This window comes from Hemicordylus capensis, chromosome 5, assembly GCF_027244095.1.
Source record: "Hemicordylus capensis ecotype Gifberg chromosome 5, rHemCap1.1.pri, whole genome shotgun sequence".
In the NCBI taxonomy this organism is placed as follows: Eukaryota; Metazoa; Chordata; class Lepidosauria; order Squamata; family Cordylidae; genus Hemicordylus; species Hemicordylus capensis.
The window spans coordinates 55,950,336-55,978,266 of NC_069661.1; the positions used below are offsets into that span (position 1 = coordinate 55,950,336).

General features: G+C 43.6%; 1 long non-coding RNA gene across 3 annotated transcripts in view; it reads left to right on the forward strand.

The window, feature by feature from the left end:
- LOC128325880 (uncharacterized) overlaps positions 1-18,165 on the forward strand; it is a 68,076-nt gene extending 49,911 nt beyond the window's left edge. For 2 of the 3 annotated variants that reach the window (XR_008307704.1, XR_008307702.1), the window contains 2 exons: positions 6,300-6,517; positions 15,672-18,165. This is a non-coding gene — a long non-coding RNA (uncharacterized LOC128325880). Of the gene's footprint in view, positions 1-6,299; positions 6,518-15,652 lie in introns of all 3 variants that reach the window. The other variant, XR_008307703.1, reaches the window with a different exon arrangement.
- Positions 18,166-27,931: the final 9,766 nt, after the last annotated feature.

Here is a 27,931-nt window from a genome sequence, read left to right on the forward strand (position 1 = left end):
ATCCCAGGCTGCTAACTGCAGACAAGAATAAGATGGCTCTCTCTTGCCTCATCTAATTTGTATTTCCATCATTTATGTATTATAAATGTGTATTATTTTTTAATGCCACCTAAGGGCACAGTGGGGAAGCAACCTGCCTTGAGAGCAGGGGGCTGTTGATTCAAATCCCCACTGGTGTGTTTCCCAGAATATGGGAAACGCCTATATCGGGCAGCAGTGATATAGGAAGGTGCTGAAAGGCATCATCTCATACTGTGCAGGAGAAGGCAATGGTGAACCACTCCTGAATTCTACCAAGAAAACCAAATGGCTCTGTGGTCAGCAGGAGTAGACACCGACTTGATGGCACAACCTTTCCTTTATCCTTTATTATTTTTTTACCCGTCTTTCTTCAACACATAAAGCCAAGGCTTACTTCCTATTACAAGATTATTCTAGAATAGCTGCAAGAACTATTTTCATAGCTAATAATATTTCTATTATTATAGTTCCAGTTTTGACAAAGGCATAACAAGCAGTTCTGTTCACTCTGTGCAGAAATCCTACTTTCCCCCCGTACAAGCAAATTAAACTGTGAACTCAAGCTTTGACACTTGTAACCACTTTTTGTTTTTGACAGCATTACAAAAGCAGTTCTAGGAATCTGAGCAAATATAAGTTTTAAACTCATAATTTGGTGATAACCTCATGCAGTTGCAACAACTCTCTCTCTCTTTCTCAAACACACACACACACACACACAATCTCTCTGTCAAAACACACAGACACACACTCCCTGTATTCCCTGCTGTTCCTCAGTTTGGGGGCTTGTTCTTTGAGTGTGTAGACCTCCCTGTACCAAGTGGCAGAATGTCATAAAATAGCTAACTTCCTTCTCATTGTTTGAATCAGCTGGGTTAGAGTGAGACTTCAGTGTGCAGTGACTTGAAAAAGGTTCATTGCCTGCCTGCATTAATAACTGCTGGAGAGGAACTATTGGAGAAAGACTGGGATGGGGCAAATCACAGGGGTTTTAAGTTTTGGATTATAGAAACTTTCTTCTAATACATCTCCCACCCTTTCCCGTTCTTAGTCATAATTTCATACAGCACGGTCAAAATTGAAAGTATGGCACCTCAGGTCTGTCTGGCTATAGCAATTTTCCCCTTGCTGGTAACAGATTCATTTCTGTTAAAATTCTATTACTCTGAGCTATTTCTCTCAAGGTTTGTACAATTCTTCGGAAAACAGATCAGCAGCTTTCAGTATAATCTCACTTCGTGAGGTCCACTCTGAGTAAATCCTGCAACTAGATGTGACAAGAATAGAAAAGCCCATTCCATTTCCTCCTTGCCACCCAGTCAGGTTGTAATGAAAGACATTTGAAAGTTTTCTGACTCCAGGCCTAGTGTTAATCACCAGCTCTCAGTGAAAGAATGCAGTTAATGTTATAAGCATTTTTTTTTTTTTTTTGGCCATGTCAGCCTGTGATATTAAGCAGAAACAGCAGGGGAAGGGTTATTTCTCAGACTTCGAGCTAAGAAATAAGAATTGGAGCGGGTGTGGGGTGTGGGGAGGAGTGCAGCATGGCCATGAGGATCTTAACAGTTTAATTAAAAAGGCCTTTTCAATAGCTTTCATGTTTCAAAAGCAAACATTGCATTCTGAACAAGTTCAAAGCAAGATGGAAAGTATACATTTTGTGGGCACATTTGGAAACTTACATTTACATTGTATAAAGCTGGGAAAGTAATCAGCACCCGTTTTTCTTTGTTTTGGGATTGTGCTACGTTTGCTCTGCCAGAGTAGAGGCACAAGAATTATTGCCTTCAAACTTGAACCGCATCATCTTGAGGTAATGATCAGTTTTGTTGTAGCAGTTATGGGAGACATTCTGCTGGCCCAGGAGTATGAGACAATCTTATTACTCTGGAAATGCCATGAATGGATGAAATCCTCTGTCACGGTTATTTGACAAAGCTAAGACAAAGCAGTTCTTACTTTCCTTCTGTTCTTGAAGGAGAATAGAACTTGATACCTATAGTTGTCCTAGTATGAGAAGTGAGGCTCCCTAATGGGACACAGTGGCAGCACTAGAAACAAATGGCGGGGGGGGGGGGGCGGCACAGAAGAAGCAAAGTACATTCATGGGTAGGTGAACTGAGTCCCACATATTAAATTTCTGAAACAGAAATGGAGGGGGTGGGTGGGGACAAGCCACTCTCTGGAGCTGCACTTGGGGGCACATGTAGTTGCCAGAGACATTTCCAGTTTTCCTTTTCCTTTTCCATAACATGCTATGGGGTGAAATTTCATAGCAGAAATCCATAGGTTTACTGGAGTGTTTCAACATGTGTTCAGATATGATTTTTAGTAGAAGGCAGGTTTTAATATCCATGAAATACTCGCTGGTTTAGCAAAATGACTAAGAACTTGAACTATGAACTGGGAAATCTGTTATTTATATCTTCCATCTACAAAACTTCACAAGATGGCCTTAAATAAGCCGCTATTCTCTGGTCCTCAGTATCCCAAACTAATATCAGGATAATGCTGGCCTGCATGATAGAGGAGTGTTTCAAGATTGGTGAAAGTTGATTCTAGCAATATACCTGGTGGCTGACTTGCACATGCACAGACTTGTTAGTGAAATGGATAACTTCAAAGATCATAAGATCACAGGTTGGATGTCATACAGCTCATGTGAATAGACCATTGCATTGAAACCACAAAGCTACCTACGCCTCGGCTTGGCTGCTCATGAGAACAGCCTCTATATGTATGAGGCAATGATATGAAATGCTTTATGACTGTGCAGCCAATATGATAAATACACGTGCAGATGAATGAAAGCACACTGCTAACTAGAGGAGGGCTACTTTGGCGGGCTAGCTGATGCTGAACCAGAGGGCTCACCCGTGAGCCCATTGGTTTTCACGGGGGGACGGGCTGGGCTCCCTTAGCAGGTTTCCACCCATCGTGAGAATAGCCTCATAGTATGCTAGAATTATATTAACATTAAGTTGTTGTTGCTATTACTACTACTACTACTACTACTACAACGACAAACTATCATTGGGAGATTCACCACTGTTTTGCTGTGACGCAGAAGTGGCAGCTGCAAACAGTATGGGGCATTATAGTGATTAATGTGTAAGCCCAGCAACTTGGAAAGTCTTTTTGGTTTGTTCACACTTGACTGAGTTACTGTGAGTACAAAATAAATAGCACTCTTCTATAGCTGAGCTTGTGTGTTGGGGCTAACAAATGTTGTTGGGGAAGAGGAAGAGACACACATTCAATAAAGTTTCTGATTCAAATGTGTTGCCAACTCTTAATTCGGCTTCATGGTCATATGCAAAGCATCACTTGCTGCAGCACTGAGGTTACTGCTGATATAATAATCACTAATCACTATCACTAATAATCCCACTACAGTGGCTGGATGGCAATTTTAAATTTGGCCAGTGGCTATCGTAACAGCCAAGGTTCTGCTTATGTACTGTATGTACTTATCTACATACACATACATTATCTGTCTACATACACAATATTAGAATTATACCCTGAAAAATCTGGAGGCAAGCAACCTTTTATTGTCAAAATTATTAGCTAAAGTTGGCCAATTGGATCCAGTGATGCAGTTTCTTTTAGCCTGCTCTCCTCACAAACGAGCAGCCGCTCATAGCTGGGTGGCTGGATCGGCCACCCACACAGCTGCCGGCAGGGGCTGTGGGGATTGGGGGCCATGCAGCCCCCAGAAGTTCAAGGATGCCCCGTGCAAGTGCGCAAGGCATCCTGGAGAGACCCCCGAGCCCGGGAGGCTGCTTTCAGCCTCCCAGTTGAAGGGTCTACTCATGTGTTGCCATGTGCCACGGTGACACATGAGCACAAAAACAAGGTTAACGGAGTGATTGCTCCATTATCCTCATTTAAGGGGAGGGGGATCTATCGTGGCTAGTTGCCAGGAGCCGTACAGCTCCAATTGCAGCCCACGATTGCCCCAAAGCGGGCTGGGCTCCCTTAGCCTGCTTTTGGGTGATTGTGGGAATAGTCTCATTGTTTTATTGGTTTTGTTTTGTTTTTGTGAGCTGCCCCAAGCAGTATTGTAATGGCGGGGCAGGGTGTGTCTCTGTGTGTTTGTGTATCCCCCTACCAAAGCAAGCTCCACCGATAGCCAAATGCAGAAAGCTTTGAGTTAAACATCTGCAGTCTTCCTTCTGACCCAGTCTCCTTGCTCTGCATCCACAGCTTGAATCCCCAAATGACTAGTGATGCCGCTATGAACTTTCCCAGAGAGCAGGCTTTACCACGGTTTACTGAGAGGCTTTACTACAAGTTCAAAGTTGCCTAAAAACACCACCGCAAAAAATGCCGTGGGGTGATCCGCGCCATGGCAGCACATGATCCGTTAACCCTGATTAGTGGAGCACTTGCTCCGCTAACCTGGGCTAAGGGGAGGGCTTCTCAAGTGGGTTAGCCACTTGTAAACCACTGGGCTCACCTGGGAGCCCAATGGTTTACACGAGCAACAAAAATCGGGCTAGGCTCTCCTAGCCTGATTTTTGCTGGTCGTGAGAACAGCCTCTCTAAGTCAGACCTTTGGTCTATCTAGTTCAGTATTGTCTACCCAGACTGGCAGCGGCTTCTCCAAGTTTCCAAGCAGGAATCTCTCTCAGCCCTATCTTGGAGATACTGCCAGGGAGGGAACTTGAAACCTTCTGCTCTTCCCAGAGCAGCTCCATCCCCTAAGGGAAATATCTTACAGTGCTCACATGTGGTCTCCCATTCAAATGCAACCAGGGAACCCTGCTTAACTTAAGGGGACAGGTCATGCTTGCTTCCACAAGACCAGGGACCGGGTCTCACGATCAGGGAGACCCGGTTTCTCCTGGTGAGCGGGAAGAGCGGGCTAAGCCCGCTCTCCCCACTCACGAGCAGGCAGGGAGCCCTGGGCAGCCGGATTGGCCACCCACACGATGGCTGGCCCCGAGCTGGAGCTGGTGGGGGGTGGGGGAAGCAGGGGCTGTGTGGCTCCCGCAAGCCCCAGTATGCCCTGCGTGACTGCGCAGGGCATACTGGGGAGACCCCCGAGCTGGGAGGCTGCTTTTAAGCCACGCGGCTGGGGGTCTACTCGTGAGTAGGCATTGTGTGAAGGTGTGCCGCGGCTACTCACGATTGTAAAAAGCAGGTTTGCTGGAGCGCTCGCTCCGCAAACCTGCTTTTAACCAGGGTTTCTTGAGCGGATTACCCTCTCAAGAACCACTGGGCTCAGCTGTGAGCCCGGTGGTTCTTACTGTCACCAAAAATCGGGCTAGCCTCTGCTAGCCCGATTTTTGCTGAGCGTGAGAAGCGCCCCCAGTTCTCCTTTCCTCTCCACTTCAGTCCAGTCACTTTGTACACAAGTCTGTTTTCCCCCACAGCTGACCTATTAGCAGGAAAGGCAACAGCCTCTGTATGTCATTGAACAGAGAGCTTGCCCCAAATAAGAGAGTGGCTTATCATCTGGAGCCATTCTACACCCACCTGTCAACCAGTCTCTTTTTCTCTTAGTACCTCTTTCCACACAGAACACAGATATAGGCCAAGTTCAGATGTCTCCAAAAAGGAAGTATACCTCTGTACACCTTCTGTACATAAGTCCAGAGCATGTTCAGAAATCCTGTCTTTACCTTGTCAATCATGGAATTGCCCACCATTATATTTGTGGTGTTTGCCTCTTCACATAAATAACTGTGAAGTGCCGAGGGGGTGGTTTGGCTGACATGCTAGGGCGGGGCTTCCAGATGTGCACTGCATGCTCTACTTACATACACCAACCTCTTTTTAACAATCGGAACAGGGCTATAAACATATTAACCCGATTTTATTTATTTATTTATTTATTTATTTATTTATTTATTTGATGTAGCTCTATACCGCCCAAACTTACATCTCTGGGCGTATCAAATTCTCCATAGGAGGAATAGACAAATGCATGGAAGGTAGGTTGATTAGCAGCTATTGGCTATAACAGGTTCAGAGGTACAGTAAACTATTGAATTGCTAACAATTTGAGAAGAGCTATTGCTTTTAGACACTACTGGTGCGACCCAGGAAGCTTCTGACTTGCTGCTATGAAAATAGAATGCTGGATGAACTGAGCTGAACAGGGTTCCGCTTAGGTTCTTACCCCTAATTTAAGATGTATTGTCTGTTTTACTTGTTTCTGCATGTGATTTATCATACAAACAATGAGATAAACCTATTACTGAAGCACAGCTACTCTGAAACTGGCTCCTCCCTTTCTGTACCTGGATAGAATTTCTTTCTTTCCTTAGGGTAAAGGAATAAGAAGCCACACAACAGAATAACTAATTGTCAGCAGCCAGAGTGACTGGGATGAACAGTGATGGGGAAGTCACAATGTCCCAATGAACACTGGGCTTTGCAGGAGCAGAATGTGCTGACCATGAGCAAATATATATCAAGGAGGAAGAAACAGCCCTAATGAGATGTTATTTTGTAAGCTGCTTTGGGAATCCTTCTGGATTGAAAGGTAGGATAGAGATAAATAAGCACACAAGCAAATAAACAAATGTTTCATTATTATTTTACTATTTTACACAGTCAGACAGGTGTTATTGACTGGTTTATTTTATCCAGACATCGAGTCCTTCCCAAGGACCTGGGATGCCAGAATTTTATTGTCAATGTTGTGACTGTTGTTATAGATATCGTCGCAGAATATAGGCTGTTCCCAGTAAAGCTGCTTTTTGTAATTGACTGATGGTGATTTCTGTGGCCCCTATGGTGTTGAGGTGCTCTTCAAGGTCTTTTGGAACTGCACCCAGGGCGCCAATGACCACTGGGATTATTTTGGTCTTTTTCTGCCACAGCCTTTCAATTTCAATTTGTACATCTTTGTATTTGGTGGTTTTTTCTATTTCTTTTTCTTCTATTCTGCTATCCCCTGGTATTGCTATGTCGATTATTTTAACTTGTTTTTCTTTCTTCTCAACTACAGTTATATCTGGTGTATTGTGTGGCAGATGTTTGTCTGTTTGTAGTCAGAAGTCCCATAATATTTTTACAGCTTCATTTTCTTCAACTTTTTCAATTTTATGGTCCCACCAATTTTTGGCTAGAGGTAGCTTGTATTTTTTGCAGATGTTCCAGTGTATCATCCCTGCTACCTTGTCATGCCTTTGTTTGTAGTCAGTCTGTGCGATCTTTTTACAACAGCTGATTAGGTGGTCCACGGTTTCATCTGTTTCTTTACAAAGGCGGCCCTTGCTGTTTGTTGTTGGTTTTTCGACTTTTGCTCTTATTGCATTTGTTCTTAGTGCCTGTTCTAGCGCAGCTAGTATTAAAGCCTCTGTTTCTTTCTTCAAGTTGCCATTCTTAAGCCATTTCCAGGTCTTGGTGATGTCTGATTTTCCACTTATATTGTGCAAATATTGATCATGCAGGGGCTTATTTTTCCATTTTTCTGCTCATTTCCTGACTTGTTCTTTCTTGTAGGCCTGCTTTCTTTCATTGGTGTTGAATAGTTTCGTGTTATTGACCATTTGAAGTGCATCTTCTTAACTGTCCTTGATATATTCTTCAAGGCCTCTTTTCTCCTCTACTGTTTGATGGACTTGCAGCATTCCTCTTCCACCTGAGCTGCAAGGGAGGTAGAGCCTATCGACATCACTGCGGGGGTGCAGAGCATGATTGATGGTCATGATTTTCCTAGTCTTACGATCTAGCATCTCTAGCTCTGCCTGGGTCCAGTCTATTATTCCTGCAGTGTATCTGATAACAGGTATAGCCCAGGTGTTTATGGAGTTTTTGGTGTTCCCGCCATTGAGTTTGGACTTTAGGATTTTTCTAACTCTCCTGATGTATTAACTTCCAATTTTTATTTTAACTTCAGTGTGTGCAATGTTATCAGCCTGGAGAATGCCCAAGTATTTGTAATGTTCGTTCTCTTCCAGGTTCTTGATCTTGCTTCCATTGGGCAGTTCTATTCCTTCTGTTTTTCTTATTTTCCCTCTGTTCATTATTAATGCAGCACACTTGTCTAGTCCAAACTCCATTGCTATATTGCTACTGAATATACGGACAGTGTTTAGCAGTGATTTGATTTCTGACTGGGACTTTCCATACAAATTCAGATCGTCCATGTACAGCAGATGGTTGATTTTACTTGATGTTTTAGATGTTTGGTATCCGAGGCCTGTTTTGTTTAGTATTTGTGAAAGTGGGGTCATGGCGATTACAAACAACAGAGGGGATAATGAGTCCCCTTGGAAAATGCCTCTTCGAATGCTAACCTGTCCAAGTGTCTCACCATTGATTGTTAACTGTGTACTCCACATGCTCATTGCTTTTTAAAATAAATATCTGAATGTTTTTGCTTACACCAGTTGTTTCTAAACATTTTAGTATCCATGTGTGAGGCAATGAATCGAAGGCTTTCTTGTAGTCAATCCATGCAACATTTAGATTTGTTTTTCTTCTCTTGCAGTTTTCTAAAATCATTTTGTCAATCAGCAGCTGGTCTTTTGTGCCTCTGGTGTTCGGGCAATTTCCTTTCTGTTCAACTGGAAGCTGTTTGTTAGTTAATAAGTGTTGCATCACTTCATCTACTATTATTCCAGTTAATACTTTGAACATGGTTGGCAGGCAGGTTATCGGTCTATAATTACTTGGAACTGCACCTTTGGCTGGGTCTTTCGTTATGAGATGAGTTTGCTCTTTCACTTATTAATTCTGGTGTTATTATTAGATCTTGCATTGGTTGGTTACATTTTTTGACCTCTTTCATTCAGCCTGCTTTTTTATTATAATCTATTGGATTGTCCCATAATTTCCCCCAGAATTGCACTGTTTCTTCTTTATTTGGTGCTTCTACTTTTTTTGCAGTTTCCCCTTCTATGCTTTGGTAGAAACGTCTCTGATTCGACTGGAATTGGAGATTCTCCCTGTGTTCTATAATTATGGCTTCATATCTGCGAATCTTCTTTGACACTACTGTTATTTGCTGCTTTATTATTTCCAGGACTTCTCGAATTTTCCTTGAATCTAGGTGGTATTTTTGGATCAGATACTGTTTGGTGTTTTCATTCTTCAGCTTCTTGTCTTTCATATCTTTCAATTTACTAGCATCTGATCTAAGCCTGGAGATTTTATTTTCTAATCTAATCTTCCATTTAAGTGATGTACTGCTTTCTTTTTTTACAGGTCCACTGATTTTATATCCGAGCTCTTGTGTTGTTGTTGTTGCTGCACTGTACATTAGTTGGTTTGTTTCTTGCAAATTATTGGTTGTTATTTCTCCAAGTGCAGCATTGACATCTTTTAATGGCAGAGCAAGTTGTTTTTTGGCAACTGTTTTTAGAGCTGGAAGTCGAACCCTGGTGGTTGTTTGGTTCATGTGCTCAGTTATTTTTTGCTTTAGTTCTTGTTGCTTTTCTGTTAAACGGCATTTGGGTTTTTGAGGTGAAGGCAAAGGGGCGGTTGCCTGGTTTTGATTTTGAAACAGTTCAGCAACAGTGGCATCCTCGATTTCCAACACCTCCTCCACCTGCGCCTGAGCAACTTCTTCCATTGGTGGTAATTCTTCTTCCATATCTCGAGCCTGTGTTGCTCTTTGCAGTTCTTCCAGCTCAACTCCTGTGAATATTTTCTTTCTTATTATGAATCTTGTCTGGTCTGCAAGCCTTTGTTCTGGTATTTCTGTATCTGGATGCTTCTCTTTCCAAATTTGGTACATTCTTTTTAAATAACCTCTTCTAGTTGGAGTAGACTTGTAATAGCAGATCATTATTTCCTTGTTGGCATTTTTCGTATATTTTTTTCGGTTAAGCGACGTTTCTTCCAGTAACCTTGCAGTCTCCAGCCCTGGTTGCTCAACTGAAGATCCTGAGCCCTGTTGCCCACTTGCCACCAGACGTCCAGGGACTATATCACATGGCACGGTCCTTCTTGACCCGGGCGATGACCGATCTGGTATAGATTTATTAAAGTTATATCTCACCATATTGTTGATGGGAGAGGCACTCTTTGTCTGGCTCCTCTGTTGAGACCTGTCCAGTATAATTGGACCTCTGGCATAGCTCTCACCTTCCTCAGAGCACACAAGCCCCACAACCATGCCAAGGTAGTGCCTCATTGGGGGTTGTTGTTGTTGTTACTATTATTATTATTAATTCAATTTCTATACCGCCCTTCCAAAAATGGCTCAGGGCGATTTACACAGAGAAATAATAAATAAATAAGATGGTTTTAGTATGTTTCATCCATCCATCTTGTTTATTCATTATTTCTCTGTGAATTTATTTATTATTTCAACCCTAACTCTGAGCCATTTTTGCAAGGGCAGTATAGAAATCGAATGAATAAACAAACAAACAAACATGTTGTACAGTAGCACTCTTTTCTGAATCCCTCTTATAGTACATTCAGTCACTCGTATGTTCAAGGATAATGGTCAGCATTTGGATCTCTGCACCATAGATGGGTGGGTGCATTCCTTTAGCCTAATTTGATTTCTTAGCCATCTATAGCTCTGTTCAGGCATTCAGTTCTTTAAAAGGTGGTGAATATGAATTGAGAGTTCGGAAATCCCACCCCAGTCTGCCACTCACCCGTCCACCTTTTACATTTACATATAAATGTAATGTTTACATTTACATATAATGTTTACATTTACATATAAATGTAATAATAATAATATTTATTATTATTATTATTATTACTACTACTACTACTACATTTATATCCCGCTCTTCCTCCAAGGAGCCCAGAGCGGTGTACTACATACTTGAGTTTCTCCTCACAACAACCCTGTGAAGTAGGTTAGGCTGAGAGAGAAGTGACTGGCCCAGAGTCACCCAGCTAGTTTCATGGCTGAATGGGGATCTGAACTCGGGTCTCCCCGGTCCTAGTCCAGCACTCTAACCACTACACCACACTGTGTTCTTCTAAAGATGGGAATGCTGTAAACATAATGGCACCTGTTTCAATAATCAGCGAACTGGGGCGCCCCGGCCTGATCATGGAAAGGGCACAATCACACTGACGACATCCATCTCTTCAGAAGAATGCTATAAGCATGGAGAGTGCAGGTGCAAGGATGAGTAAAGAACTGGTGACATGCTGGGGTGGAATTTCCAGACCCAGTACAGATGCCCTACTCGTGTTCAGCATCTTTTTTTTAAAAAAAAAAACCTCCTGAACAGGGCTTGTATGTTTAACAAGGACCCATTCAATGCAATCAGCATGATTAGCGTCTCTGAGAAATAACAAAGGTACCAGTCTTTTCCTGTACTCCTGCCTGTAGTCAGGGCATTGCCAGATTGACAACATATCTAAACATATTTTGAATGACAGCTCTGAATCTGGATACTTGGAACACAGTGGTGGCAGAAGAATGATGTGTTGTAATGGAGAACCTACTATAAAATAAGAAAAACCAAGAAGAGGAAACAGGAAGGTGGATCCTGTGCTCCAATATATGTTGGGCAGAGAGGGGGAGATCAGTCTAGGAACTTGGATAACAACCAAGTTTTGGTTGTTAAAGAAGTTTATACCTCATGCTATGGCAAAACTGCCCCAAACAAACAAATGACACCTGAACCATTACTGAGTTAAAACTGCAGGTTAGGAGCTGCAGAAAAACAATGTTCAGAGTACCCTGCTATGACACAAACACATTATTGTCAGTCAGCAGGTAGCTGCCTATAGCAGTTAGGATTGTCAACCATCCAGGAAAAAGCCAGCAATTCGCCCCCCTCCCTTTCTTTCTTAAATTTCTACATACTTACTGAATGCTTTGTGTATAAGTCAGGTGTTGGGCTGGTTGGCAGGAGCTTTTAAAGTAAAGCTGAGGTTTTTGGAGTAAAATTTAGCAGCACTAGCATTTAAATTTTGACCGTGCTTCAACTATGCTGTTGTCAACCATGCAAGAAGCCAAATTGCTGAGCTCAGTTCTGGATCCCAGATTTTACATGTTGCTCTGTGAGCTGCTGGTATGTGCTTCCCCCCCCCCACCTCCCCCACTCAACACACACACACATGAACACCACAGGTTTTGTTGAGCCAAGAGGCACAGAAGCAACATTAGAAATTTGGTGACAACAGCAGTTGCTGAGGAGATAGCTCTTATACCCACTTCATCCTGCACTTGAGTCTATGCAAATCACAACCTCAGTCCACAGCATCTGCCAGCAAATGAAAAGGAAGCTGTTGCCACTCGTTCTGCTTCTGTCCACCACCTACACCCAACCACCAGAATTTTAGGTGGTTGGGTGTAACCTAACCCTAATAGCAGCTACTTTCTGAGTAGAAGGCGGTGCCTCTGCCAGTGTGTGGAAAAGAATTAAACATGTACACACATTAGAACTCTCCTAGGTTTGCTACAACTTTCTTTAGAAAAGTAAGCATCTCTTTGCTAGGTCTGCTAATGAATATCTGAGTTCCTATTTATGTTGAGAAGGGAGGATGGGATTCTCAGTAATGGTTGGACACATTGAAAAATGGGGATGAAGATGGTTGGAATGGAACAATTGTCACTGGCTGGTCTCTTGACTAAAGCACCAGTGCAATGGGAGAAGCACCAGTGTAACAGTGGTCTTTCTGGAGAATTTCAGGCTTGGACAGGCTTAGAAGCCTGGGATGGGACATGGTGGCATCCCTGTTTCTGGGCAATGGCTAGAGGAGCACGGAGACAGGAAGGCAGGACAAATGCTCTGAGAGGTAGCCAGTGAGATGCACAGAAGGCATGGAGTGGGCATGTTCCTGAGCAGGTTTGGGCTGCCCTTACTATGATTTCAGTTCCAGAAACAGCATAAAACTTCAGTTATGGCAGCGTCTGCATTTGGATGTAACACTGTCACTTTCCGACCTCATGTTGGCGATCTAAAACTCACTACAAACTGAAGGTTCAGACTAGAGTATGGTGAGGGAAACCGCAGGTTGCTTTTGCCACTAAACAGGTACATGAATCCCAGCTTCTGCCCCATTCAACTCCAGTTTGGCATTATATGTGAATGCAACCAGTGGCTCACATTGTGCACAGCATTAGTAGGGAGAGACCAGAACAGATGCAAAAACTGTCTCAGAGCTTTGACAAGCCGGCAAACACAGACGAGGAAGGAGCCAATTTTGCTGCTCTCTCCTCCCTCCAAAAGGACTTCTGGGGTTTAGAAACATGACCTTGAGGATTGTGCCCTCCAAAGTCCTTTTGGAGGGAGGAGACACCAGCTAAAATCACTTTTCGCTCCCTCTGTGCATGTTGGCCTTTTAAGCAATGCTCTGGGCTGAGCTCCTAGATAGCATTTTAGCAGCCATGTTGCTTTCTGCTGCCTACTAACTCTTTGCAGAATATGAGCCACTGAACTTTTCAACCCTAGACTAAATATACATTTCTCAGGGTAAATAATAGGGTTTCATAACCTCAGTGAATTCTTTAATGTTTTCGCTGTATAATGATATTGAAAATAGTAACTGAGATTGCTGTGGACTTAATAAATGAAGCAGGGTTTATCTAAATTGTAACACTTTCCACAAAGAAGAAATGCGGTAAATATATGCTTCTCCTTTGGGTAATACTGCGAACAAATTTTGTAAGAAGAAGGGAAGCTGGATAATATATATGCATATATCGATATTTTTCCAGCATATACTACTTTGTAATCCATCACAGCATACCTCCTGTGTCTGTAAATGCAGCCATTTGATTTAAAACTTGAAGTTATCTGGAACTTTTTATCCAGTGCTGCTATACGAGCAAAAACACTGCTTCACTGAATGACCCAGGTCAATTCAATTAGTTTTCTGACAATTGATTCATCCTCCAGTACTTGTAAAATTGGAAGAAAAGGCACAAATCACTGTAAATAAGATGCTGCATTCCAGATAAGCTGTCCTGACTATATAACATTGAAGCTTTCATTTACATTTGCAGTACTTGTGCTTACTTTGGCAAAGTAATAAAGATCAGTAGTGATTTAGTACCCAGGGCCGGCTCTAGGTTTGAGGAGGTGAGATCATCTCACCCAAGCTTTCCCAGCTTTAAAAAATTGTCTCTTTTTAATTTTATGGCTGTTTTTAAATTGTTTCGTTGTTTTAACAGTTATATGTGTTTTAATTGTTTTTATGTTAGCCGCCCAGAGATGAAAGTTTGGGCGGTATAGAAGTTTAATAAATAAATAAATAAATAAATAAATAAATAAAAATCATCTTCCCATGCACTACTCTACCCAACTCCATTTTTCACAGTTTGAACCTTCGCTCTAACTGGCACATTAGCTTGGGCAGCACTTGAGGCATGTTTGAATATTGACCTGGGGGCTGTATGTATCCAGGAATTACCCCGTCACCCATACACTACTCAGCAAACCACAGACTGTAGAGCACCTGCCCATCACTCTGCTGCCCGTGCTGCTGTGTTTTGGCTGTTGTAGAACAGGGCAGTTCTGTTCTGACTTTAAATTGTGCAGATATGGAAATGCACAATATGGCAATGAATACAATGTATTTTTATATACTGCTTTTCAACAAAAGTTCCCAGAGTGGTTTGCACAGATATAAATAAATTGGTGTTTAGTTGGTGTTTTTTAATGGATATTTTAAATTCGATTTTGATATCAAAAGATATGTTAAAAGAGGAGAGCTGGTCTTCTGGTAGCAAGCATGACTTGTCCTCTTAGCTAAGCAAGGTCTACCCTGGTTGCATATGAATGAGAGACTAGAAGTGTGAGTGCTGCAAGATATTCCCTTTAAGGGATGGAGCTGCTCTGGGAAGAGCAGAAGGTTTCAAGTTTCCTCTTTGGCTTTTCCAAGAGAGGGCTGAGAGAGATTCCTGCCTTCAACCTTGGAGAAGCCGCTGCCAGTCTGTGAAGGCAATACTGAGCTAGATAGACCAATGGTCTGACTCAGTATATGGCAGTTTCCTATGTTCCTGTTCTTAGTTCATTTTGTGCTGTAAACTGCCTAGAGACGTCAGTGGTGGGCGGCATAAAAATATATTTAATTAATTAATAAATAATGTATAGAATGTCTCCCTGTCCCCAAAGGGCTCACAATCTAAAAAAGAAACATAAGATAGACACCACCAACAGCTACTGGAAGGATGCTATGCTGGGGATGGATAGGGCCAGTTGCTCTCCTCCTACTAAATATTTATTTATTTTATTTTTTACATTTATATCCCGCTCTTCTCCCAAGGAGCCCAGAGCGGTGTACTACATACTTGAGTTTCTCTTTCACAATAACCCTGTGAAGTAGGTTAGGCTGAGAGAGAAGTGACTGGCCCAGAGTCACCCAGCTAGTATTATGGCTGAATGGGGATTTGAACTCTGGTCTCCCCGGTCCTATCGCCACATTTAAAAGCTGCCTCTTTGATCAGTTAGCAGGGGACAATGCAATGAGCATTATTTCCAATGGGAATTGCACCGTGCCATGGCATTTGCACAATTTAAAGTCGGAGCAGAATTGCCTTGTTCCACAACACTCCTGGAGGGATTAACACATGCAGTATTGCAGGCTGGTGCTCTACCACTCGCATTTCACTGCGTGGTATATGAGCCAGTTTGTGGTTCTGTGCTTGAAACATAAATCAGAGGTTGCTCAGGTCTCAGATTAGTGAGGCCCTTCTGTGTCTATAGCTTACTGTTTTTCTCTTTTAATTATTGCATTGGAGACAAATTGTGTATATCTAGGAGGCTGCTTTAGCAGAGTGAGTTAGAGTCCTGGAGAGAGAGAGTCTGAAGTCAACAGCTGAAGAGTGAAGCAGTTGAGCTGGAAAGAGTTGAAGAGTATCTTGCAGAATGAGTGAAAAGTTCAGCTTGCAGTCAAAACAGAAGACTTGGAGAAAGACAGTTTGAGAGATGATGCAGAACTAAAGAACTGCTGACATAGAACTGTTAAAATCACTGGCAGAGAGGTAAAATCTCTGCAGAAAGGAAATCACAGAAGAATCAGGTTGGATTGAAGCCCGGGCCTGTACTGTGACCAGGATAAGATACTGCAGAAGGAAAAAGAACTAAGAGTTGCTAAAGGTGATCATCAAGGATTCTGTTAGGGCTCAGTGAGTCAAGTTAGTGGATGCATTTTTGCCCAGATTTTGTTTGTTCCCTATGCTCTTTTGGTTGATGGTTTTGTTTTATATATACTAAACTTGTGAAGCAACTTTTGATCAAATTAATTGCAAAGTAAAATTTCTTGTTTATAGAAAAATTGTAGCTTCTGTTTCTCCACCTCACTCTACCGAAGTTTGTTTTTGCAACAGAAGTTTGAAAGTCTGTTGTGGTAGATTCAGCTTAGAGCACAAAAGTCCTAACCCTTTAACATGCCTTGATAAATCTGTCTGCACAACCATGGGTTTTTCACTCTTGTCTTTATTTATGGAAAATTGCCTCTGATGAAGCCTTTCGGCGAAAGAGCTACTATCCCGAGGTGGCTGTCGTTTGGCCATTCTCCTGGCATCACTCGGCTCCGGCTCCTGTCATCCACGGTTATCAGCTACCTCAGCGCATGTTGCCTGTTCCATTTGAAAGTATGCATCATCAGCTGAACTTCAGGCATTTATGACATCTTCCTGAGCACATCGGTCCCTTGCTCTGGATTTGAGTATTTGTCATTTGTTCTGTATGTACTCTTTACATTTCCACATTCAAAGACATTTTGGACTCCATTTGGACATCTGCACATATGGTTTTGCATATTTTGTTACTGTATTTTGTTATTTTATATGGCCTTATGTTTATCCATGCTCACATGTGTGTTACCGATGTGGCTGTCTGCTATAATGTGTGTTGATAGCTGGTTTTTCATTTTTTCATAATACACATATATATTATTCCTTATTGCATTCATCATTTTTTTTGTCCACGGGTTTCTTGCCATTGTTCTTGCTTTTCTGTTCCGTGGACCACGTTTCCTTTCTTGTTATAGAAAAATTGTAGCTTCTGTTTCTCCACCTCACTCTACCAAAGTTTTTTTTTTGCAATAGAAGTTTGAAAGTCTGTTGTGGTAGACTCAGCCTAGAGCACAAAAGTCTACCTGGTGGCAGTGATTATACTATAAATTACCAGGGAGATCCATGTCTTGTGTTAGCAGCAGGGCGGGTCCGTCACACGAGGTAGCAAAGCATTGGGATAGGCAGCTATTCTTCCACACCCTCATATGGAAGGCTTCCTGAATTTTTCTGGTCAATAGACTGTAATAAAAATTCTATTCTAACTCATTGGTCCAAAGGTTCATCATTCTAGCTTCTGGAAAAAATTTTAAAAGCCAAGTGTCAGAAGCGGATTATATAGGAAAGAAATAAGATGATTTCCTGTCCCCAAAGGGCCCATAGTCTAAAAAGAGGCACCTTTTTATCATGGTGATTATCTTTATTTAGCAGGGGGAGAGTAACTGGCCCTATCCAACCCCAGCACAGGACCTCTAGTGACTGTTGCTGGTGTCTGTCTTATATTTCCTTTTAGATTGTGAGCCTTTCAGGGACAGGGATCCATCTTATTTATTTATTATTTCTCTATGTAAACCGCTTTGGAAACTTCTTTTGTTGAAAAGCGTTATATAAATATTTGTTGTTGTTGTTGTTGTTGTTGTTGACATCCTGATCCTCAATAGTGCAGCATTCGTATAGCAAGCAAAGTTGTGCAAAAAGATTGCATAGTTGTGCTAAAAACCAGGGATTTGCGGAATTGTGCTATTGGGTGTCTTCTTGAATGTAGAAGTTTTAAGTTACTCTCCAGCTAGATACTTATCTTTCCTTACTGTACCTAAATTTCCTAGGGCTTTAACTTTAGCCTGTTGCAACACCATGAATACAGCAGTGTTGCAGGAAAGATTTCAAAATATTCCTTGTCAATGCCATGTTTGTCCATGTGGATTGGGAGAAGTCGAAACAACTTTTGTATTCCTATTTGTATTCCATGTCCTTTTGTATTACATGGAATATAATTTGAGAATTGTATTCCATGTCCTTTTGTATTGCCAATTTTATAGTGACATCAGGATGAAATATATTTCTCCCCCAACTCACTTTGTTTCCAGGACTAGCTGAAATGTATTATTTAAATTTAATTTTAAAGGATTGTAAAGGTAGGAATTTACTCAATGTTGCTAAATTTTGTTATATTAATGGTGTTATTCGGAATGAAGTTGTTAATTCTGATTGATTGTACTTTTGTAATTCTGGCCGTGGGCTGTATTAATAAAGAATGGAATTGAATTGAATGCTATTGTGCTGCAACACTCTTGCACAAAATTTCCCTTTAAAACAAATGAGGCATGCTGAAGGTTGCACAACTCTAGTCTAGAATGCAAACTCCAGGTTTAGCACAAATACCTAGCAGGAGAGCTTTGCACTAGCACAACGTCTTCCCACAATTGCTTGAGGATGCCAGCCAATATGTATGAAATTATTATTTATGTCTCACCACCTCATGAATACACCCATTTAAAGCTTTCTACTAAAACTCACTCCACAACATGCTGGGTGGCTGGCATAAGAAAGCCAACAACTATAAAGAAAATACCTCTGCCAATAATAAGTAGAGGAGCAAGAAGGGAGCAGAATTAGTGACATTCTCAGGGCAACTTGGCCCAGAGGGAAGCAAATAAGCAATATGTGTTACTACTATTGCATTTTTCTTTTAGGTAGTCTCACTCGTTTCCTTTTTCACTCTGGAACATTTTTCTGCTTCTTCAGTCTTTCCTCTCTGGATTTGTTGTGCCTTATTATTTCAGTCTCTACATTTTGATTGCTGACTCTGTAATTCACATAGGTATGCTCAAACATCTGCTCAGTATAAATCACAACAGCCTGCCCAAACACCAGCATGAATATTATATGAAGCATAAGAGGCAGTAAAGCATGCAAACTACAAATCACTAACAATCTGCCAATAATCTGAGGGACCCAGGCAAATACACTCTTATCACTCTGTAGCTGAAGCCAGTTTTTCAAATAAAATTTGATCCTAACCTTTAGAATTTTTCACGTTCTTTGGGCCTGTTTGCCTATCTTTGTTCACATCCGCACACTAAAAAGTCACTGTAATGCTGGTACAGATGGCAAAACAGGTTGCACTGGAGGGAGACTATTTTGCTTTTTAAAAATGCACCAGTAAATATGAGGGACTCTTTAAGTGTTAAAAAAACCTTTTCTGATTGGACTTCTGAGGTTCCAATGGTATGTTGTATTTATGCCTGCTAGAAAGCTTTAAAAGCCTGCCTAAGCCACATACATAAACATAGGAAGTTTCATACTGAGTCAGAAGAACATTGGCCCATCTATCTCAGCACTGTTATAACTGATTAGCAGTGTCTCTTCTAGGTTTTGGATGGGAGTCTTTGAGGTGGGTCTCATGATCAAGGAGGGTTAGTGGGGAGAGCGGGCTTAACTGGCTGCCCATACGACTGCCGGCTCCGTTACAGAGCCAGCGGGGGCTGGGGGGATTGGGGGCCACGTGGCCCCTGGAAGTTCCAGCATGCCCTGCACAAGTGCGCAGGGCATGCTGGAGAGACCCCCGAGCCGGGAGGCTGCTTTTGAGCCTCCTGGTCGGGGGTCTACTTGTGAGTTGCTGCGGTGTGGAGCTGCACCACAGCAACACACAATTAGAAAAACCAGGTTTGCGTGGGGCTCACTCCGCAAACCTGGTTTAAGGGCAGAGCTACTTAAGCGGGTGACCCGCTTAACAACCACTAGGCTTGCAGCCGAGCCCGACAGTTCTCACGATGGGAGAAAATCGGGCTAGCGGAGGCTAGCCTGATTTTCTCCCATTGTGTGAATAGCCTCTTTCTCTCCTACCAGACAGGGATACCCATGGACAGACACCAGGGATAGAAACTAGAAGCTTCTGAATGCAAAGCAAGTGCTCTACAACTGAGCCGACTCCTTTATGCCGATGCTAGGAACATAGGAAGCTGCCATATACCGAGTCAGACCATTGGTCTATCTAGCTCAGTATTGCCTTCACAAACTGGCAGTGACTTCTTCAAGGTTGCAGGCAGGAATCTCTCTCAGCGCTATCTTGGAGGAGCCAGAGAGAGAACTTGAAACCTTCTGCTTTTCCCAGAGTGGCTCCATCCCTTGACGGGAATATCTTACAGTGCTCACACTTCTAGGTTCCCTTTCATATGCAACCAAGGTAGACCCTGCTTGGCTAAAAAGACAAGTCATGCTTGCTACCACAAGACCAGCTCTCCTCTCTATGTCACACTGGAGTTCGTAGGCTGCATGCACAGCTAGACCATTGGATTGCTCTGTGGAGGTCTCCTTGAGGGAAATGTACAACTGGTCCACATTGAAGAATAGCCACACTTTGCTTCACTTGAGGAAGCTGAATTAGAAAAGCCTTTCAAGGCCAGTATAACATAGGCAACAACTTTCCATGCTTTTTGGTCACCCTAAATCATAGCCACGATCAAGCTCTTTTAATGTCTGCACTGACAGACTAATATTTAAGCTGTGTCATTCATCCCAACACTACATCTCTGTGCTTGGAAAAGACTGCACCTGTGGGATTTCTGTAGAGGCAATGAGCTTCTGTCAGGAAAAGAGACTTCTGTCCTAACTGAAGAGTGCATCCTAAGCTTGCTAAGAAGCCACAGTCTATATTCCTATTCCACAACTAGAAAATGGTTGGACTGAAACAGAATGGATAGTAGGATAAGTATCCAGACTGTAGCATAACCATCTCCCCATTTTACTCTTTATAAGAATATTAGCAATGCAGCTACTAAGCAAACAAAAGCTTTAAAATGTCTCAGATCTCTCTCTCTCTCTCTCTCTCTCTCACACACACACACACACACTAGCCCTTTGTGTTAATGGAGCAAATATCTATTTTAAATTATGTAAGTGCAGAGCCTAATTTTCTGATCATTCTTCAGACTAAAATTACCTATGTTTGTTTCTTCCAGACATGACAGGAAGTGAACGGGTTTTTCATTAACTCCATCTGGCTTGCAGATGTCATTTATGGCTATGGCCGGAAATAAGTGAGGCCGTCTGTCTAAAGTCTGCTATCCGAACAGTCTGTCATTTTTACAGCTGGCACAGAGACTTGTGAACATACAACCTTGTATAACTCGTGATGTTCTTTTTTGCTTCTTTATCTTAGAGGGCAAGTCTGAAGACAAATTCTTCCTTTTGCTAAAAATGATCTGGTGATATATTAAAAAACCCTTGCTTAAATCAGAAACCAAGACTAACCACTACATATGGTTATATGACGTTGTATTTGTTTTCATCATCATATTTATCATCATCGTATTTGTCATATTCATCACCATATACATGGATTCAAGGATTTGGAAGAAGCTCTCTGATGGTTTCAGCAATACAGATTTGGAGGCCTTGCTTAATGTAAAAGACTTGCAGAGACAGAAACTCCAGTTTTACAACATCCACCATATCCTGTAACTAGATTTGTACTTTGTGTTAAATGAATCATAGCTTTATAATATTGAAAAAAGTAACTGAGTTAAATTCATAGCCACCCTTTGCTAACCTATTTAACCTTGGCTAATTTTCTTTTGTTTTTCTATGATTACAGAACATAAAGTCTCTGTCAGATACCCTGGATTCCACTTCTCCCATTCTTGCTATGGCTGTTATCCATTCTCCAAACTAAGCATATGCTCAAAGCATTTCAGCACCTCTCCGAAATGCTTCGATCTGCCCTAGCTGAATTATTTTGGTGGGGGGCAAGCAAGCACTTTAGAAGGAAGAAGGCAGGTCTTACCTACCCCTCCCTTGCTCCTCCCAACACCCCTGAGCAGCGCTGTTTGTATTCAGCAGCTGGGCTCTCTGTTTGCCCAACTGCAGCTTGCTGACAACAGGAAGTTCCCTGTTCACAGCAGCATTTGTGCAGCATAGTGACGGAAATGACATATGAGCATGTGCAGACACCATCTTCAGTATTCAGTTTATAGTTTTAAAGCTTCGGTTTTAGAGTTTTTATTGTATTTTAAATTGTTTTAATTTTGTTAATGTTTTAATGGTTTTATATTGTGAACTACCCAGAGATTTTTTTGTATGGGGCGGTATCTAAATGAACTAACTAACAAACTAAATATATAAATAAATAAGATGGCATCCGCACATGCTCAGACACCATTTCCTACCTGAATTAGGGTAGGAGGCACCTACCTAGATAGATAGATAGATAGATAGATAGATAGATAGATAGATAGATATCAGGCGATAGATAGATAGATAGATAGATAGATAGATAGATAGATAGATAGATAGATAGATAGATAGATACTCTAATGTCAATGGTGTGAACTCCACTCTAGTCTAGCAAATGTAGAATAAGTTTGAGTCTTGCTCATTCTGGCATGTAAGAGCTATTAGGAAAGTACTAGCTGACCCGTGCCGCCGCCACCGCCCTGCGGGGGCCGAGTGCAGCCGCCGCCGCCTCGCCTCCGCGGCCCGGCCCGGCCAGCCTCGCCTCCGCGGCCCGGCCCGGCCAGCCTCGCCTCCGCGGCCCGGCCAGTCCCGCCGCCTCGCCTCCGCGGCCGGGCCCGGCCAGGCCAGGCTACCTCTCTCTCTCCTCCGGCCCCCCGTCTCCGGCGGGGCAGAGTGTGGCCGCTGCTGCCAGCGGCCCTGGCCGGCCCCAGAGTGCCACCGCCGATGCCACGGCCGGCCCCAGAGTGCCGCCATCAGTCCCGCCGCCTTGCCTCCGCGGCCGGGCCCAGCCCGGCCAGTCCCGCCGCCTCGCCTCCGCGGCCCGGCCAGTCCCGCCGCCTCGCTTCCGCGGCTGGGCCCTGCCCCGCCGCCTCGCTGGGCCCCGCCGCCTTGCCCCGCCTCGCTGGGCCCGCCGCTCGCTGGGCCCCGCCACCACGGCCTGGCCCGCCGCCATCGCTCTGGGCCCGTTGCCTCACCCCGCCTCACGGCCAGGGCCGCCGCCGCCACCACCTTGCTGGGCTCTGCCGCCGCGGCCCTGGGCCCGCCGCCTTGCCTCCGCAGCCGCCCAGCCAGCGAATTCTCCTGGGTGTGCTGCCAACCAATCGGGCGCCCCCTGCAGCCCAGCCAATCAGCTGGGCTGCCGGGACACATTTCTCCTGGGCACACCCAGGAGAATTATATATAGATGGTGTGGACCAATGAGGCTGCCTTCACACCACACAAAACCAGAGGAGAATGAGGCAGCAGTTTGATTTCATGGTGTCCAAAAGTGTAAAACTGCAATTTCATCACAAAAGCAACTAGAGGTTTGTAAGCCCAAACAGTAATATGAACTTTTGGTTTGTAGTGAGTTTTGCTGGCCAAACCTCAGGTTTGAAGGTGGCATTGCATCATCCAAATTCCATGGCCACTGTAACTTGGGTTTTGAGTCGTGCCTGCTCCCAAAATCCTAGAGAAGGCAGCTCACACAAGCCCAGAAATGTGTCAGCTCTATGCCAGGCATACAACTTGCTGGCCATTTCTCTGATCAGTTGTCCCACCCCACAGAGGCTCAGCACTCCTCCTACCATTGCTCAGCAACAGGGACACCACGTTGCCACATCCCAATCCCCAATGCATGTAAAGGGAGAAAACCACATTGGGGAAAGCCCACTTTCCACTGCATCTTGTGTCCCCCCCCCTTTCCCCATCTGTACAAAAATGGGAGGAGATCACAGGACAAGCACAGTGGGGGAGGTCTCCACAAATAAAGGGCTGTAGAAGTTCTTGCACAAGTACATGGAGTCCTAGTGACACCAGGAACTGGGCTGTTCGGTTGTTCCCTAACAAAGATAACACATGCCAGGGGAGAGATACCCAAAGTTTGGTTGAAATGATGGCCCCTGGAATTCTTGAGTGGTGTTGCTCTGTTTTTTGTAGAAGTTTGTAAGGAAAGGGTACATGGCCCCTTGCCCTTGGGTGCAAGCAGCATGCACTCTATGGCATTGCTCATGAGAAGACTCATCCATCTGGAGCATTATTTGATCCAATCACACAAGACGTTCTTCCTATGTGATGAAGATGGATGGTGTTCTGGAGTGGGCTGCTCTATCGTGGAAGTGAGAGGTCATGGAGACGTGCATGCAAGCTGAAGGGGTGTTGCTGCCCAGCCAGGTTGCTAGATTCCCACAAGCCCAGGGGAGTGTACACCAGCAACACCCTTCATGGTGCTGGTGACTGGTGGGCATCAGGAGTCAAAGCACTTCCTCTAGCAGTCTAATAGCATATGAGCATATCTGTCTTTGCCCAGCACAGCCAAGCGGCATGGCAGGGATTGCTGAAAACAGCAGCTCCCCTCACCCGGGACTCCCCATGGAGGCCGATCTACATACGCTGTAATGCTGGTCCCAGCCCAGGAATTTTTAATGTGTGTCAGGAGCCACCCCTGATGTCACCCAACTCTGCCCACCCGGAAGCACTCAGACACACAGAGCGGCCCGGACTCCTTAGGAATCTGTAAGGCATGGAGTGGAGAGTGGGAGGCATGGAGTATTAGTTCTGTTGTTAAACATATCAGTGGCCCTACATCAGTGGGGCCCCCTATGGTTGGATGGGCTATCTCATGACAGCACAGTCCGATGGAGAAGCTCACAGAGCCTGTGGTCCTCCCCAGCAGACTGGCCCTCTCATGAGAGGGCTAAGCCCCAGCTGGCAAGCCAAAATGAGAGTAGGAGTGTGTTGTGGCTTCCTGGACTGCTTGGACCAGGTCTACCATTGCAAGAGCATCCTTTGTCACAGTGGACCAAACTCCAGGATCCTTTGCCCGTCCTCATATACGTATTGTCTTCTAGGAAGCCATCATGATCCCTTCCCAGAGCAACAGAAAACTAGTGCCCCTCTGCATTCCCCGAGACCTGAAGTTCTGTTTGTGTGACACTGCATGGCTTTGATGGAGGGGTTTAAATGCCCTTTCGCTCCCGAGGGTGGCCGACCAAACCCAAAAAGGCAAGATCACGCTCAGCACATCCCCTTGCAAATGGTTGCAGCCCTGCTGACATCCTGACACCTTGCCTGCAGTCTGGCAACACGAGCTCAACAGAGGCTTGCTGGGATGTGGCTATGGTGGACCTGGGGGAGGGAGGGGCTCTTCTGCCCTAAAACCAGAGGTTGCTGGGCCACAGCTCAGTGGTCTTTTGTGGGATGATTCATGGCTTCAAGATTTAATCTTGGATTCATCAACCTGCAGTTTCATGCTATGTCTGAAAGGGTCCTGAACATTACATGTCATTGTCTTCTATCTTGATGTGGACTGGCTCCACCACCTTCTTTTGGAAGCCAACTTTGAAGCTGTTCACACAACCACCTATTATGATGCATAGATTACTTTGCAAACCTGAGCTGGAAACCTCCAAGGGAAAAAGGCCTGGGGGAGAACTTCAGGGGGAAAGTGCTTGGCAAAGAAATGGCATCCTTTCATTTCTCAACACCAAATTGCCATATCCCAGGGCTGTTTTGCAGCAGAGAAGTATTTGTCAGCACAGCATTACATGCATCCACAGTGTAATATGTAGCCTTTAGGTATTAATATTGCTTTCTAAAATATTTATGGCATGGCAGAAGAATGATTTGTATGGTGGGTGAGCACAGCTAGCTGGCCTCAAGATAGAAGCTGGAGCATGTGGGATTTACTGAAGTCACCATGTGCCCAATCTGCTAGCATTTCAATGACAGAGGAGGATCTGAAGAAAGAGACTGTTACGTGGACCAGGTGTGGATATTTTTGTCTATTTTCAAGAATGTGCTGGCAGGAGAGGTAATGGACCCTCCAAGATGGAAAGTTGATAATATTTGATTTAGGGGGAGATTTGGTGGGTTGGGGTGTTTTTTTTAACATGGTGGTCTCTTATGGCTTAGTAAGAAAATGAGATGGCATTTAGCTATGCTCTTTAAGTCTTTGTATGTCGACGAGGGAACAAAGTGGCAGATAATTCTGAAGTATTGTAAGCCAGTCTGAGCTTAGGCCAAGATATAGATTTACATAAATCAATTAACAATTGCTTTTCAGGCTTTAATGCTGCATTATCAACACGCCATCACTAGTTTTATTAAAAAATGCTGCTTCCTCAGCACAGTGTCTCACATTATTTTTTCAGGGCAGCACCATTCACTTCCCTAATTCATCTTTATATAGTCATCTAGGATTCACAGCCCTGCACCATAAGTTAGCAAGTCTTGGTTGCTTGGTAACAAAATCCTCTCAGTGATTTGTTACTGACAAAGCTCTGATAGGAATGCATTGAATATTCTGATTCAGTCCTTGAATAGCAGTTTAATAGCCCAATGTCCCTTACTTTCAGAGGTTCCTCCTCCCAAAATCATGTGTGTAAATCTTATCATTGCTATTAAAATAGCATCAATGGAAGGTGCATATTCAACAGTACATGTGCAATTCAATAAACCCAAGCCTTTCTGTGAATGTTAGCCACTCCATAATAAATTGTTCTCTGGATGGCTCACAACACAACATTGTTCATGGTGTAATGGTTAGAGTGCTGGACTAGGACCGGGGAGACTCGAGTTCAAATCCCCATTTAGCCATGATACTTGCTGGGTGACTCTGGGCCAGTCACTTCTCTCTCAGCCTAACCTACTTCACAAGGTTGTTGTGAGGAGAAACTTAACTATGTACACTGCTCTGGGCTCCTTCGAGGAAGAGTGGAATATAAACGTAATAAATAAATTAAATAAATAAATAAAGCACCCAACAAAAACACATAAAACACATCAAGGCTGTTCTTACGAGCAGCCAAGCGCTGCTTGCACACTACAGGGGCAAAGAGCAATCCTCTGGGGGAAGCTAGTTTAAACCCTGCCCACCCGCTCACCTGCGTGGTTGTGTGAACAGCCTCATCAAATCACAACACACCAAAACTAAAACCTAAAACAATACAAAACAATATGAAAACCTGTTGTTTAATAATCAAATTTTAAAAGCCTGAGTGAAGATAAAGGTCTTCACTTGCTATCTAAAAGAACAAAGTGATTCTGTCAGATGAACCTCACTGGGGAGGCTGTTCGATAAATGGGGTGTGCCCACCGAAAAGGCCCTCTCCCTAGTAGTAACCACCCACCTCATATGAACAATATCTATATATAAAGGCTGTTCTTATGATCAGCCAAAACGGAGCTAAGGAAGCAATGCCCAGTCTTGACTGCTCATAAGAACCACCAGCAGCTGTGTTGCTTCTGGCAGCAATTTGGTGGCAAATCTGCCTGTGCAGCCGCCATCTTAAATGAGGTTAAGGAAGCGCTCGCTCCCTTAGCCCCATTCCCTGCTCATGTGCAGCAATGGCTAGCTGCTTTAAGCCGGCGCTGCAGAGACACCCATAATGCAGTGTCACTCACGTGGTACCTTATGGGAGTTCTGAGGACCGGGTGGATGCATCCTGACCATTTGCCCTCTGCACTGCCGGGGGCTGCTGGCAATTGTCTGGACGGGCAATCCACCCTCCCGAGGAGAAACGTGGGATCGTCCGTGAGGAGGTAAGCATTAGCAGCCTTCCTCCTCATACTCCCTCAAGCCCTAATCATGAGAAAGGGCTCACAATCTTTAGTATCTAATACCTAAAAAGAGATTCCTTTTGGATCTAATACCTAAAAAGTGTGTGTGTGTGTGTGTGTGTGTGTGTGTGTGTGTGTGTGTGTGTTACATTCTCTGCTGTGTTTTGTTGCTGGTAGAGTTTGCCATACGAGCACAAGTTTATAAATTGAAGGACCTTCTGAATAATCAAGATTATCTTTCATGTCCTGCCAATGTGTGTTTGTTTGCACATGTAAATAGACTCCAGTGGCAGTCAATGAGCACTGCAGAAGTGTATAAACTCAGTTCTAAAGATAAGATTAAATAGATGCAAATGGTCAAACACGGCACAACAAACACTCCTGTCAAATTATTAAATAAGGAATTCATTAAGCCACAAAGCCAAGCCAAGATGGCTATTTGTGCATGTAGTCACTGTGTGGTTAGTATAATTAGGACCAGCTGTAATATAGTTTTGGTTTGGGAAAGGA